Source organism: Scyliorhinus torazame, chromosome 28, assembly GCF_047496885.1.
Source record: "Scyliorhinus torazame isolate Kashiwa2021f chromosome 28, sScyTor2.1, whole genome shotgun sequence".
Lineage (NCBI taxonomy): Eukaryota > Metazoa > Chordata > Chondrichthyes > Carcharhiniformes > Scyliorhinidae > Scyliorhinus > Scyliorhinus torazame.
In genome coordinates, this window is record NC_092734.1 from 20667585 (window position 1) to 20683343 (window position 15759).

General features: G+C 46.7%; 1 protein-coding gene and 1 long non-coding RNA gene across 2 annotated transcripts in view; one reads left to right on the top strand and one right to left on the bottom strand.

The window, feature by feature from the left end:
- Positions 1-15759, bottom strand: part of lrmda (leucine rich melanocyte differentiation associated) — a 1395917-nt gene that overhangs the window by 299820 nt on the left and 1080338 nt on the right. The gene's annotated exons all lie outside the window — the stretch shown is intronic.
- On the top strand, positions 13044-14472 carry LOC140403457 (uncharacterized). Its single transcript, XR_011938323.1, has 2 exons — positions 13044-13435; positions 13795-14472. It is a non-coding gene; the product is annotated as an uncharacterized lncRNA (long non-coding RNA).

Here is a 15759-nt window from a genome sequence, read left to right on the forward strand (position 1 = left end):
CTTAACACCTCTTACTTCAAAGATAACTCAGAAAATATTGCAACAGTAAATAACTCCTTAAAATGTTCCTTCAAACTTCCAAGAGACTTAACAACTTTAAATCCCCCCCAACAGCATCCAAAACAAGTATACCGTTTTGGATGCTGTTGGGGGGGATGACCTACCGGGGGAAGGCCCTAGCGGCCAGGTCTCTGGCACTGAGTCTGGCTCTGGGGCTCAGAAGGGAAGGGGGGAGAATAGAAAAGCAATAGTTGTAGGAGATTCAATGGTTAGGGGAATAGATAGGAGATTCTGTGGTCGCGAGCGAGACTCCCGGAAGGTCTCGCTTTGGGCAGCACGGTAGCACAAGTGATTAGCACTGTGGCTTCACAGCGCCAGGGTCCCAGGTTCGATTCCCCGCTGGGTCACTGTCTGTGCGGAGTTTGCACGTTCTCCCCGTGTCCGCGTGGGTTTCCTCCGGGTGCTCCGGTTTCCTCCCACAGTCCAAAGACGTGCAGGTTAGGTGGATTGGCCATGCTAAATTACCCGTAGTGTCCATAAGGGTTGGGAGGGGTTATTGGGTTGCGGGGATAAGGTGGAAGTGAGGGATTAATGTGGGTCGGTGCAGACTCGATGGGCCGAATGGCCTCCTTCTGCACTGTATGTTCTATGTAAAGGTATGTTGCCTCCCGGGTGCCAGGGCCAGGGATGTCTCGGATCGTGTCTTCAGGATTTTTAAGGGGGAGCAGCCAGAAGTCGTGGTGCACATTGGTACCAACGACATAGGTAGGAAAAGGGGTGTGGAGGTAATAAACAAGTTTAGGGAGTTAGGCTGGAAGTTGAAAGCCAGGACAGACAGAGTTGTCATCTCTGGTTTGTTGCCGGTGCCACGTGATAGCGAGGCTAGGAATAGGGAGAGAGTGCAGTTGAACACGTGGCTGCAGGAATGGTGTAGGAGGGAGGGCTTCAGGTATTTGGATAATTGGAGCGCATCTGGGGAAGGTGGGACCTGTACAAGCAGGACGGGTTGCATCTGAACCAGAGGGGCACCAATATCCTGGGAGGGAGGTTTGCTAGTACTCTTCGGGAGGGTTTAAACTAATTTGGCAGGGGAATGGGAACCGGATTTGTAGTCCAGCAACTAAGGTAGCCGATATTCAGGACGCCAAAGCATGTAATGAGGCAGTGGGGAAGGGAACACTGACAAAGGAGAGTATTTGCAGGCACGGAGATGGGTTGAAGTGTGTATACTTCAACGCAAGAAGCATCAAGAATAAGGTGGGTGAACTTAAGGCATGGATCGGTACCTGGGACTACGATGTGGTGGCCATCACGGAAACCTGGATAGAAGAGGGGCAGAAATGGTTGTTGGAGGTCCCTGGTTATAGATGTTTCAATAAGATTAGGGAGGGTGGTAAAAGAGGTGGGGGGGGTGGCATTATTAATTAGAGATAGTATAACAGCTGCAGAAAGGCAGTTTGAGGAGTATCACCCTATTGAGGTAGTATGGGTTGAAGTCAGAAATAGGAAAGGAGCAGTCACCTTGTTAGGAGTTTTCTATAGGCCCCCCAATAGTAGCAGAGATGTGGAGGAACAGGTTGGGAAACAGATTTTGGAAAGGTGCAGAAGTCATAGGGTAGTAGTCATGGGCGACTTTAACTTCCCAAATATTGAGTGGAAACTCTTTAGATCAAATAGTTTGGATGGGGTGGTGTTTGTGCAGTGTGTCCAGGAAGCTTTTCTAACACAGTATGTAGATTGTCCAACCAGAGGAGGGGCATATTGGATTTAGTACTGGGTAATGAACCAGGGCAAGTAATAGATTTGTTAGTGGGGGAGCATTTTGGAGATAGTGACCACAATTCTGTGACTTTCACTTTAGTAATGGAGAGGGATAGGTACGTGCAACAGGGCAAGGTTTACAATTGGGGGAAGGGTAAATACGATGTTGTCAGACAAGAATTGAAGTGCATAAGTTGGGAACATAGGCTGGCAGGGAAGGACACAAGTGAAATGTGGAACTTGTTCAAGGAACAGGTGCTACGTGTCCTTGATATGTATGTCCCTGTCAGGCAGGGAAGAGATGGTCGAGTGAGGGAACCATGGTTGACAAGAGAGGTTGAATGTCTTGTTAAGAGGAAAAAGGTGACTTATGTAAGGCTGAGGAAACAAGGTTCAGACAGGGCATTGGAGGGATACAAGATAGCCAGGAAGGAACTGAAGAAATGGATTAGGAGAGCTAAGAGAGGGCATGAACAATCTTTGGCGGGTAGGATCAAGGAAAACCCCAAGGCCTTTTACACATATGTGAGAAATATGAGAATGACTAGAGCGAGGGTAGGTCCGATCAAGGACAGTAGCGGGAGATTGTGTATTGAGTCTGAAGAGATAGGCGAGGTCTTGAATGAGTACTTTTCTTCTGTATTTACAAATGAGAGGGGCGATATTGTTGGAGAGGACAGTGTGAAACAGATTGGTAAGCTCGAGGAAATACTTGTTAGGAAGGAAGATGTGTTGGGCATTTTGAAAAACTTGAGGATAGACAAGTCCCCCGGGCCTGACGGGATATATCCAAGGATTCTATGGGAAGCAAGAGATGAAATTGCAGAGCCGTTATCTTTTCGTCCTCACTGTCAACAGGGGTGGTACCAGGGGATTGGAGAGTGGCAAATGTCGTGCCCCTGTTCAAAAAAGGAACTAGGGATAACCCTGGGAATTACAGGCCAGTTAGTCTTACTTCGGTGGTAGGCAAAGTAATGGAAAGGGTACTGAAGGATAGGATTTCTGAGCATCTGGAAAGACACTGCTTGATTAGGGATAGTCAGCACGGATTTGTGAGGGGTAGGTCTTGCCTTACAAATCTTATTGAATTCTTTGAGGAGGTGACCAAGCATGTGGATGAAGGTAAAGCAGTGGATGTAGTGTACATGGATTTTAGTAAGGCATTTGATAAAGTTCCCCATGGTAGGCTTCTGCACAAAGTAAGGAGGCATGGGATAGTGGGAAATTTGGCCAGTTGGATAACGAACTGGCTAACCGATAGAAGTCAGAGAGTGGTGGTGGATGGCAAATATTCAGCCTGGATCCCAGTTACCAGTGGCGTACCGCAGGGATCAGTTCTGGGTCCTCTGCTGTTTGTGATTTTCATTAATGACTTGGATGAGGGAGTTGAAGGGTGGGTCAGTAAATTTGCAGACGATACGAAGATTGGTGGAGTTGTGGATAGTAAGGAGGGCTGTTGTCGGCTGCAAAGAGACATAGATAGGATGCAGAGCTGGGCTGAGAAGTGGCAGATGGAGTTTAACCCTGAAAAGTGTGAGGTTGTCCATTTTGAAGGACAAATATGAATGCGGAATACAGGGTTAACGGTAGAGTTCTTGGCAATGTGGAGGAGCAGAGACACCTTGGGGTCTATGTTCATACATCTTTGAAAGTTGCCACTCAAGTGGATAGAGCTGTGAAGAAGGGCTATGGTGTGCTCGCGTTCATTAACAGAGGGATTGAATTTAAGAGCCGTGAGGTGATGATGCAGCTGTACAAAACTTTGGTAAGGCCACATTTGGAGTACTGTGTACAGTTCTGGTCGCCTCATTTTAGGAAGGATGTGGAAGCTCTGGAAAAGGTGCAAAGAAGATTTACCAGGATGTTGCCTGGAATGGAGAGTAGGTCTTACGAGGAAAGGTTGAGGGTGCTAGGCCTTTTCTCATTAGAGCGGAAAAGGATGAGAGGCGACTTGATAGAGGTTTATAAGATGATCAGGGGAATAGATAGAGTAGACAGTCAGAGACTTTTTCCCCAGGTGGAACACACCATTACAAGGGGACATAAATTTAAGGTGAAAGGTGGAAGATATAGGAGGGATATCAGAGGTAGGTTCTTTACCCAGAGAGTAGTGGGGGCATGGAATGCACTGCCTGTGGAAGTAGTTGAGTCGGAAACATTAGTGACCTTCAAGCAGCTGTTGGATAGGTACATGGATTACGGGAAAATGATATAGTGTAGATTTATTTGTTCTTAAGGGCAGCACGGTAGCATTGTGGATAGCAGAATTGCTTCACAGATCCATGGTCCCAGGTTCGATTCCGGCTTGGGTCATTGTCTGTGCGGAGTCTGCACGTCCTCCCCGTGTCTGCGTGGGTTTCCTCCGGGTGCTCCGGTTTCCTCCCACAGTCCAAAGATGTGCGGGTTAGGTGAATTGGCCAATGATAAATTGCCCTTAATGTCCAAATTGCCCTTGGTGTTGGGTGGAGGTGTTGAGTTTGGGTAGGGTGCTCTTTCCAAGAGCTGGTGCAGACTCAGGGGGCCGAATGGCCTCCTTCTGCACTGTAGATTCAATGATAATCTATGATTAATCTAGGACAAAGGTTCGGCGCAACATCGTGGGCCGAGGGGCCTGTTCTGTGCTGTATTTTCTATGTTAAACAGTATCACATCAGGTTAAAGGATATATATATATTTTCTGTAGAATGGTAGAGATATATTAGCTTGGTTGACTTCAGCTCCAGCAAAACCGCCAGGCACTTTTCAAACTGCCAAACCAAAACTGCAAAATGGCTGACCTGAGCTGAGCTGAGCTCCGCCCACTCTATGACATCAGTTTTCTTAAAGGTACATTGCTTAAACATCCAGTTCTTAAAGGCACTCTCGCATGACAGCTACCCAACTCTAGTATTTTTCGCTACTTTCAATTTCGCGATTTCACCCATACAGCTTTCCCTTCCTTTCCTCTGGCTCCACCTTCCACCGAGAGGATTCTTTCCTTTGCTCAGCTGGGCTCTCACTCAGACCTATATGGCCACAGTCTTGCATCCTATCCTTCCCCACTGAACGGGGTGAGGGCAAAATGGGAGAGTGAACTGGGCCCTACACTCACAAGCAAGGTTTGGAGACAGGTCCTAGATAGGGTTAACTCCACGTCCTCATGTGCCCCTTTGAGCATAATTCAGTTCAGAGGGCTACATAGGATCAAGGCAAGGATGAGCAGGTTTTTCAGGAATGTTGAAAACAGATGTCATCGCTGTTTGCTTGCCCCCGCAGATCACACGCATATGTTCTGGTCCTGCCCCAGACTTGCCAGCCTCCAGGCTTCTTCTTGAACACTAGGTCTAATATAGACCTGTAGACAATAGGTCTAATACACTAGGGGCAGCACAGTAGCATTGTGGTTAGCACAATTGCTTCACAGCTCCAGGGTCCCAGGTTTGATTCTGGCTTGGGTCACTGTCTGTGTGGAGTCTGCACATCCTCCCCAAGCATGGGTTTCCTCCGGGTGCTCCGGTTTCCTCCCACAGTCCAAAGATGTGCAGGTTAGGTGGATTGGCCATGATAAATTGCCCTTAGTGTCCAAAATTGCCCTTAGTGTTGGGTGGGATTATTGGGTTATGGAGATAGGGTGGAGGTGTTGACCTTGGGTAGGGTGCTCTTTCCAAGAGCCGGTGCAGACTCGATGGGCCGAATGGCCTCCTTCTGCACTGTGAATTCTATGATAATATTCTCCAATTTGAATTACAGCCATACCCGCTGGTGGCCACATTTGGGGTTTCGGACTCTCCGGCAGTAGAGGCGGACGTTATCGCCTTTGTCTCATTGATAGCCCGGAGGCCTCCCACTCTGCCTTCGGTTGGTTAGGGGACTAAATGTCCTTTTTGCATTTGGAGAAAATTAAATTCATGATCGGGGGATGGGCAGGGGTGGTGGTGGTTCTACCCGAGATGGCAACCATTTCGATCCCTTTTTAAAATTATCTGGATGCCGTCAGCTGTTACGAATTTTGAATACAGAGTTCGAGTTATTTTCTTTTTATTTGTTTTTTTTGTATTATTGGGAACATTTTCTTTTTGTTCTTCTATTTGCAGTAAGTCTTGTTCTGTACTGTACCTGTTTAGTATTGAAAATGTTGTGTATTATGTTAATTGTAAAAAATTGAGAAACCTAATAAAAATATATTTTTAAAAAATTGATTTCATAATTTTACTTCAAGAGCAAATATGTTTCCCTGCTTTCCTCTCTCCATCAACCATTACCACCGCAAAAATATTAATTGGTGTAATTGATATTTCTGGGTGCTTTGTGTCAATTAGATGGCATGTTTACCTACAAAACTGTGACTTCACGTTAAATTAATTCATTTGAAATGCTTTGGGTCATTTCTAGCCTATTAAAGACGCTTAGAGGTTGCAACATTTAAAGGATAAAATCTGACAATCATGGAACTAGATGACAAAAAAAAAGGCCAATCACCACACAAGAGCCAGACAATGGCCTTTTCTATTGTGTCAGAATCTAACCTTCACCCCTCGACATTCAATAATATTACAATCGCTAATTCCCCCATCATCTACAACATAGGGGTTAAGCATTGACCAGCCATATAGATACTGTGGCGAGTAACTAACCTAATTCTCCCAAACCGGTCCACCATCTACAAGGCACAAGAGAGCAGTGTGATGGAATACTCTCCTCTTGCCTGGATGAGTGCAGCTCCAACAACACTCACGTTCAACACTATCCAGGACAAAGCAACCCACTTGATTGACACCCCATTCTCCATCTTCAACATTCACTTTCTCCACCATCGACACAAAGTAGCAGCAGTGTGTATAATCTAAAAAAGGCATTATAGCAACTCACCAAGACTCCTTCATCAATACCTTCCAAGCCCATGATTTCTACCACTTAGAAAGACAGGGGCAGAAGATGCATGGAAATACCACCACCTACGGGTTTCTCTCCCAGTCACGTACCATTGACTTAGAACTACATTGAAGGATTTCCGGGTGCGGCGATGACCAGCTGAGTCACACGTTTCGGCAGCTCCCTGTGAAACGGACTTTTGGGCTCTTGATAGGAGCCCCAACGGCAATTTTGACGGCTAAAAACACTGTGCGGTAAACCAGAAGGGAATCCCCCCTGGATACGGATGGAAAAAGGAGGAGAGAGTGGCCAGATTGCAGTGGATCCTTTAGAACAGCGGCAAGGAAGGCAAGCAAAAACCAAGATGGCGTCGGAAGGTGGCAGTTTAACATGGGGCCCTGAACAACAAGAGTTCTTGAAATGCTGTGTGGAAGAGATCAAAAAGGAAATGAAGAAAGAGCTGTTGGCCCCGATACTACAGGCGATCGAAGGGCTAAAGGAGGAACAAAAGACCCAGGAGCGGGAGCTTCGGGTCGTGAAGGCAAAGGCAGCCGAGAATGAGGACGATATACAGGGCCTGGTGGTGAAGACGGAGACGCAGGAGGCACATCAGAAACGATGTGTGGAAAGGTTGGAGGCACTGGAAAACAACGCAAGGAGGAACAACCTGAGGATTCTTGGTCTTCCTGAAGGTGTGGAGGGAGCGGACGTCGGGGCATATGTGAGCACGATGCTGCACTCGTTAATGGGAGCGGAGGCCCCGGCGGGTCCGTTGAAGGTGGAGGGAGCATACCGAGTGATGGCGCGAGGACCGAGAGCAGGAGAAATTCCCAGAGCCATAGTGGTGAGATTCCTCCGTTTTAAGGATAGAGAAATGGTCCTTAGATGGGCGAAGAAAACTCGGAGCAGTAAATGGGAGAACGCGGTGATCCGCGTTTATCAAGACTGGAGTGCGGAGGTGGCGAGAAGGAGGGCGAGCTTTAATCGGGCCAAGGCGGTGCTTCATAAAAAGAAGATAAAATTTGGAATGCTGCAACCGGCAAGACTGTGGGTCACATATCGAGGGAGGCACCACTACTTTGAGACGGCGGATGAAGCGTGGACTTTTATTGTGGAAGAAAAACTGGAATGAGCGGGTTATTAAAAAGAACGTTCGAACAAAGTGGTGGGGCGAATGTGGGGGGCAAAGAGGGGTTTTATGTACTAATCCTGCGATGTGGTAACTTTTCTCTCTCCCACAGGTGGTGATGGGGGGAGGAGGGGAGGTGGAGGAGATGGGGCGTTGGCCATTGGGGGCGGGGCCAAGGGAGAAGCGCGGGCTTGGTTCCCGCGCTATGATAATCATGGCGGGAATAGAGAAGCAGGAAGGAGGGGGCGTCGCACGGTGCGAGCCGAGGTCACGGGGGGAAGCCGAGGTCAGCCAGAGTTTGCTGACTTCTGGGAGCAACATGGGGGGAGTAATTACGCTAGCGGGGGATCTAGCGGGGGGGGGGGGGGAGGGGGGAATTACTGGGTTGCTGCTGCTGGGGAGAGGGGGGAGCTGGTATGGGAGAGGATGGGCGGGGGGGCACCGCCTGGGGGAGATACAGCTGCGTGGGAACCGGGTGAGGAGCTGGAAAAAGGTGATGGCTAATCGACAAGGGGGGGGGCGGTAGGAAGCCCCCCAACTCGGCTGATCACGTGGAACGTGAGAGGGCTGAACGGGCCGATAAAGAGGGCACGGGTACTCGCACACCTTAAGAAACTTAAGGCAGATGTGGTTATGTTACAGGAAACGCACCTGAAACTGATAGACCAGGTTAGGCTACGCAAAGGATGGGTGGGGCAGGTGTTCCATTCGGGGCTAGATGCGAAAAACAGGGGGGTGGCTATATTAGTGGGGAAGCGGGTAATGTTCGAGGCAAAGACTATAGTGGCGGATAACGGGGGCAGATACGTGATGGTGAGTGGCAAACTACAGGGGGAGACGGTGGTTTTGGTAAACGTATATGCCCCGAACTGGGATGATGCCAATTTTATGAGGCGGATGCTAGGACGCATTCCGGACCTAGAGATGGGAAAGCTGATAATGGGGGGAGATTTTAATACGGTGTTGGAACCAGGGCTGGATAGGTCGAAGTCCAGGACTGGAAGGAGGCCGGCAGCAGCCAAGGTACTTAAAGATTTTATGGAGCAGATGGGAGGTGTAGACCCGTGGAGATTTAGCAGACCTAGGAGTAAGGAGTTCTCGTTTTTCTCCTATGTCCATAAAGTCTACTCGCGAATAGACTTTTTTGTGCTGGGTAGGGCATTGATCCCGAAGGTGAGGGGAACGGAGTATACGGCTATAGCCATTTCGGATCACGCTCCACACTGGGTGGACTTGGAGATAGGGGAGGAAACAGGAGGGCGCCCACACTGGAGAATGGACATGGGACTAATGGCAGATGAGGGGGTGTGTCTAAGGGTGAGGGGGTGCATTGAAAAGTACTTGGAACTCAATGATAATGGGGAGGTCCAGGTGGGAGTGGTCTGGGAGGCGTTGAAGGCGGTGGTTAGAGGGGAGCTGATATCAATAAGGGCACATAAAGGGAAGCAGGACAGTAAGGAACAGGAGCGGTTGCTGCAAGAACTTTTGAGGGTGGACAGACAATATGCGGAAGCACCGGAGGAGGGACTGTACAGGGAAAGGCAAAGGCTACATGTAGAATTTGACTTGCTGACTACAGGCACTGCAGAGGCACAATGGAGGAAGGCACAGGGTGTACAGTACGAATATGGGGAGAAGGCGAGCAGGTTGCTGGCACACCAATTGAGGAAAAGGGGAGCAGCGAGGGAAATAGGGGGAGTGAGGGATGAGGAAGGAGAGATGGAGCGGGGAGCGGAGAGAGTGAATGGAGTGTTCAAGACATTTTATAAAAAATTATATGAAGCTCAACCCCCGGATGGGAGGGAGAGAATGATGGGCTTCTTGGATCGGCTGGAATTTCCCAAGGTGGAAGAGCAGGAAAGGGTGGGACTGGGAGCACAGATCGAGGTAGAAGAAGTGGTGAAAGGAATTAGGAGCATGCAGGCGGGAAAGGCCCCGGGACCGGATGGATTCTCAGTCGAATTCTATAGAAAATATGTGGACTTGCTCGCCCCGGTACTGACGAGGACCTTTAATGAGGCAAAGGAAAGGGGACAACTGCCCCCGACTATGTCTGAAGCAACGATATTGCTTCTCTTAAAGAAGGAAAAGGACCCGCTACAATGCGGGTCCTATAGACCTATTTCCCTCCTAAATGTAGATGCCAAGGTCCTGGCCAAGCTAATGGCAATGAGAATAGAGGAATGTGTCCCGGGGGTGGTCCACGAGGACCAAACTGGGTTTGTGAAGGGGAGACAGCTGAACACAAATATACGGAGGTTGTTAGGGGTAATGATGATGGCCCCACCAGAGGGAGAAACGGAGATAGTAGTGGCGATGGATGCCGAGAAAGCATTTGATAGAGTGGAGTGGGATTATTTGTGGGAGGTGTTGAGGAGATTTGGTTTTGGAGAGCGGTATGTTAGATGGGTGCAGCTGTTGTATAGGGCCCCAGTGGCGGGCGTGGTCACGAATGGACGGGGATCTGCATATTTTCGGCTCCATAGAGGGACAAGGCAGGGATGCCCTCTGTCCCCATTATTGTTTGCACTGGCGATTGAGCCCCTGGCGATAGCGTTGAGGGGTTCCAAGAAGTGGAGGGGAGTACTTAGGGGAGGAGAAGAGCACCGGGTATCTTTGTATGCGGACGATTTGCTACTATACGTGGCGGACCCGGCGGAGGGGATGCCAGAAATAATGCGGATACTTGGGGAGTTTGGGGATTTTTCAGGGTATAAATTGAACATGGGGAAAAGTGAGTTGTTTGTGGTGCATCCAGGGGAGCAGAGTAGAGAAATAGAGGACCTACCGTTGAGGAAGGTAACAAGGGACTTTCGTTACCTGGGGATCCAGATAGCTAAGAATTGGGGCACATTGCATAGGTTAAATTTAACGCGGTTGGTGGAACAGATGGAGGAGGATTTCAAGAGATGGGATATGGTATCCCTGTCAATGGCAGGGAGGGTGCAGGCGGTTAAGATGGTGGTCCTCCCGAGATTCCTCTTTGTGTTTCAGTGCCTCCCGGTGGTGATCACGAAGGCTTTTTTAAAAAGGATTGAAAAGAGCATCATGGGTTTTGTGTGGGCCGGGAAGACCCCGAGAGTGAGGAAGGGATTCTTACAGCGTAGCAGGGATAGGGGGGGGCTGGCACTACCGAGCCTAAGTGAGTATTATTGGGCCACTAATATTTCAATGGTGAGTAAGTGGATGGGAGAGGAGGAGGGAGCGGCGTGGAAGAGATTAGAGAGGGCGTCCTGTAGGGGGACTAGCCTACAGGCTATGGTGACAGCCCCATTGCCGTTCTCACCGAGGAACTACACCACAAGCCCGGTGGTGGTGGCTACACTGAAGATTTGGGGACAGTGGAGACGGCATAGGGGAAAGACTGGAGCCTTGGGGGGGTCCCCGATAAGAAACAACCATAGGTTTGCCCCGGGGGGAATGGATGGGGGATATGGAATGTGGCAAAGAGCAGGAATAACGCAACTGAAAGATCTGTTTGTGGATGGGAAGTTCGCGAGTCTGGGAGCGCTGACCGAGAAATATGGGTTGCCCCAAGGGAATGCATTCAGGTATATGCAACTGAAGGCTTTTGCGAGGCAACAGGTGAGGGAATTCCCGCAGCTCCCGACACAAGAGGTGCAGGACAGAGTGATCTCAAAGACATGGGTGGGGGATGGTAAGGTGTCAGATATATATAGGGAAATGAGGGACGAAGGGGAGACTATGGTAGATGAACTAAAAGGGAAATGGGAAGAAGAGCTGGGGGAGGAGATCGAGGAGGGGCTGTGGGCAGATGCCCTAAGCAGGGTAAACTCGTCGTCCTCGTGTGCCAGGCTAAGCCTGATTCAGTTTAAGGTATTACACAGGGCACATATGACTGGAGCACGGCTCAGTAAATTTTTTGGGGTGGAGGATAGGTGTGCGAGGTGCTCGAGAAGCCCAGCGAATCATACCCATATGTTTTGGTCATGCCCGGCACTACAGGGGTTTTGGATGGGGGTGACAAAGGTGCTTTCAAAAGTAGTAGGAGTCCGGGTCGAACCAAGCTGGGGGTTGGCTATATTTGGGGTTGCACAAGAGCCGGGAGTGCAGGAGGCGAGAGAGGCCGATGTTTTGGCCTTTGCGTCCCTAGTAGCCCGGCGCAGGATATTGCTAATGTGGAAAGAAGCCAAGCCCCCGGGGGTGGAGACCTGGATAAATGACATGGCGGGGTTTATAAAGCTAGAGCGGATTAAGTTCGTCCTAAGGGGGTCGGCTCAAGGGTTCACCAGGCAGTGGCAACCGTTCGTCGAATACCTCGCAGAAAGATAGACGGAATGGGAAAAAGAAGGCAGCAGCAGCAGCCCAGGATCGGGGGGGTGGGGGGGGGGAACCAGAAGGACTCTCAGGGTTGTTAATATATACTGTATAGTATGGATAGGTCGTTGCTACAGATAATTATATATTGGACTGTTAAATTATATTTTTGGAGAGTGTTACTTGTGACAAGGCAGTTGCCAATTAGGGCTAGTTTTCATTTTTGTTATTTATTATTTATTCATTTTTTTTGTTTGTTTATAAAACAGGTCATTGTTATTGGTGTTGTTATAATATTGTGTAAAGGATGCACAATGTACTGTGTTGGTTGACCAAAAATTTTCAATAAAATATTTAATTTAAAAAAAAAGAACTACATTGAAGTTCCTTCACTGTCAAAATCCTGAGACGCCCTTCTCGTACTGTAGGTGCACCTCCACAACAGTTAGATTGCAGCAGTTCAAGAGGATGGCTCACCACTACCTTCTCAAGGGTAATTAGGGATGAGCAACAAATCCTGGACTTGCCAGAAATGCTCACGTCCCATGAAAGAATGAAAAGGAAGGCTGCCCTTCATAATAGCTCCCTTTTTTGAAATCTTGTTGTCCAGTTTGGTCTGATTAAACCTCTTGTGAACTACCTCGGGATGTTTTTCTACATTTAGAGGTGCTGCAAAAATGCGTTTTGTTGATGTTGCTGCTTACATTTAAAATGTTGGCACTATGAGATGATTAATGAAAAACTGGGAAAAGACTTCCCTCTTTAACCATAAAATGGCAAAGAATTTTATATCGCCGTTATGGAAAAATAAATAATTTATTAATCTTGTCCTTCCCACATCACCACAGTAAAATTATATGGTTGCCAGAAAATGCTGGAAATATTTAGCAGATCTGGCAGCATCGGTGGAGTGAACAAACTGAGTTAATGTTTAAGGTCAATGACCATCCATGAGCATCTGCACTTTGCTTTTGTATATAATTGCCAGTACTTCTTTTTAACAAATTCAGACTACTTTATCCAACAAATAACAGATTACTAGATCAAAGGGTAAAAGAAAAGCTAACAGTATAGAGAACTGTGTTACATCTGGGTGGCAGATTATACTTTATTCAAGGCAAATTATCCTCAACAACTGCAATGGAAAGAGTGCTAAGTGAAACATATAAACACTTGCATGTGATTGTTATCTCCATCCTGTCTGCCGCACATATTGCTTCTTTATTAGGTGGTTGGAGAGATAATTAAAAGAGGACTTACTAACGATTGGACTTTTATAAGGAAGTAAAATGTCCAGACAGAGCAAGATACTGCAAAACTTTCTCAAGCACCAGGAACAAAGTCAAAACAATTCCTCACAGAAAGAGAAGAAATTAAGATCACAAAGATTGCATCATGGCAGGGAAGTCTATTCCGGTGGGTTTATCAAGCAGCATTTATTGTGACAGCAATCACTTTTCAAAAATAAACATGAATTTGGAAAATAACAAAGTGCCATTAAAATGTCTGCTTCTACATTGTGTAGGCAGCTGTAACTTCATAAAAAAAATTAGGATTAAACGTATTGTAAATATATCTTGTTATTTTCTCTTTTATTCAAATCATGTGCTGGTGTGGCAGCATGTGTTCCCATCATTTTTTTGAAGCTCAGAAGCTCAAGACTCTGGGCCTCTAATGTATTGAAATCAGTGCTGACCTGCCATTTACACTACCAGAGCACCAGACGCTATAGCTGCTTGTCATCCTGCCTATTAACTTGATGTCTTTATTCACAGGCCATCTGCAACAGTGAGAGATATAACTAATGTCTTCCATACAGCACGGTGGCAAAAGACAGAGCACAGTGTACAGACGACCTTTGGGATTCTCAAAGATCCTAACTACCAGACATGAAAATCAATCCTGCCTACTGGCATTAATTAAAATAAACTAAAGGGCAGAATAAGATAAAATGTACATTCTGTCACAGGGAATATTTGTCATGAACCTTACAAGCTTTTTTTTATATAATAAGAATTTTTTACATGCTAGAATTGCCATTTTTGTACTTTAATTTTGTTGTTGCAGCTCTTCAGTGAATGTATGAAATACTATATGCTGTCTCTGGTGCACTGCTGCTTGTGATAAATATTTTCATAAAATATTCTTTACAACTCATTTTTCTAAGTTAGAGAATTATGTTACATAGCTCAATTAATGAGATATTTCAAAAGCATTTCAAAAATAACATTCAGTGCATATAAAGAGATAATGTCTAATTTTTTGATAAGTTATAAAATCATGTCTGAATTAAACATTATTCAACTCTTGGCACTTAAAATCATTGAATGACACAATCTGTACCAATTTGTACCAATATAAACAAGCACCTGACAAACAAGAACTGTACTCACGAATGTTCATGTGATTTATCTCAATCTATACAGATGGATTAAACAAATAAGACAAAGGCAGCCAAGTTGTCAAATATGTTGAGATCCTAAAGTACTTCTTAAAGCTGAGTTTACCGAATTCTTGAATAGTTGTTCTATGGGAGCAGGCCATTCCTTCCCTTGCATTTGTGCTGGCCCTTGTAGCCACACTCCCACATCCTTTGCCCCAGAGCCTTACGAATGTTTTTCCCTTTGTACAATTGTTCAATTCACCTTTGAAAGGCATGATTTCCTTTGTCTCCAGCACACTCCCAGGCTTAGTGCATTCCAGACCCGAGCCACTTGCAGCCCAAAAACATTTTTACTCCTGTCGCTGTTGCTTATTTTGCCATCAGCTTAAATCAGTGTCACCTGGTTCTCGACACTTCCACCAATGGAAACAGTTTTGCCCCATCTACTCTGCCCGGACCCTTCATGATCTTGAGCACCTTCATCGAATCTCCTCTCAACCTTTTCTTTCCCAAAAAGAACAGAACCACCTTCTATAATCCATCCGCGTCTCTCAACCCCGAAGCCATTCCCACAAATCTTTCCTACAACCTCTCCAATGCCTCCACATATATCCTGTGAACTGATGAGCTGTAAATGTGGCTGCTAATGGCCTTCGCATTTTCAACACAGATCATTGAACTTCCTGACAGACCTGAATTGAATAATCATGGGTGGGGGCCTCCCCCTGGAATGGACATACCAAGACAAAACTTAGCTGTTTACCTTGCGCCTCTCATTTTTCAAAGTTTACCCAAAACACAATGTCATTAAATACAAGATGCTCTGTCTCCAGGTTGGCAAATTAACAAAAAAATGTTGATGAGACCGGTTAACTACAAGTTAAGCATGAAAGAACACCATCTATATTCTCTTCTGTGGTGATGGCTTTATAATTTCAAACCATTCTGGTTCGATGATTGTCAGTATTGGTCATGTGATCAAAACTGGCTTCAGGTGAGTTTTATCTAATGATTCACAGAGCTAGGGCGGTCTGCAGAAAAACACCAAAGAAACAGACACTGCAGAAAAGGTAGTGTCACCCTTGGCCATTTCTCAGCCAGTCTGAGAACCTGACTCTGAAACTAGCTGCAAGCCATCACGCATCCAAAGGGCTTAACCTGTTCCAATTTCAAAGTTCACCTGAAAACAAACCTCCGAGATATTAAACTACAAGAAAACCTCAACCTGCTGTGAACTCTTAATTTTATTGGGCCCTCACTTCAACTTTGCATCATTGAATCCATTCAAGAAACCAAAGCCCTGCCTCATGGGAGACCGGAAATCATAGATCAGAGACTAAAGTAACAGTAATATGTA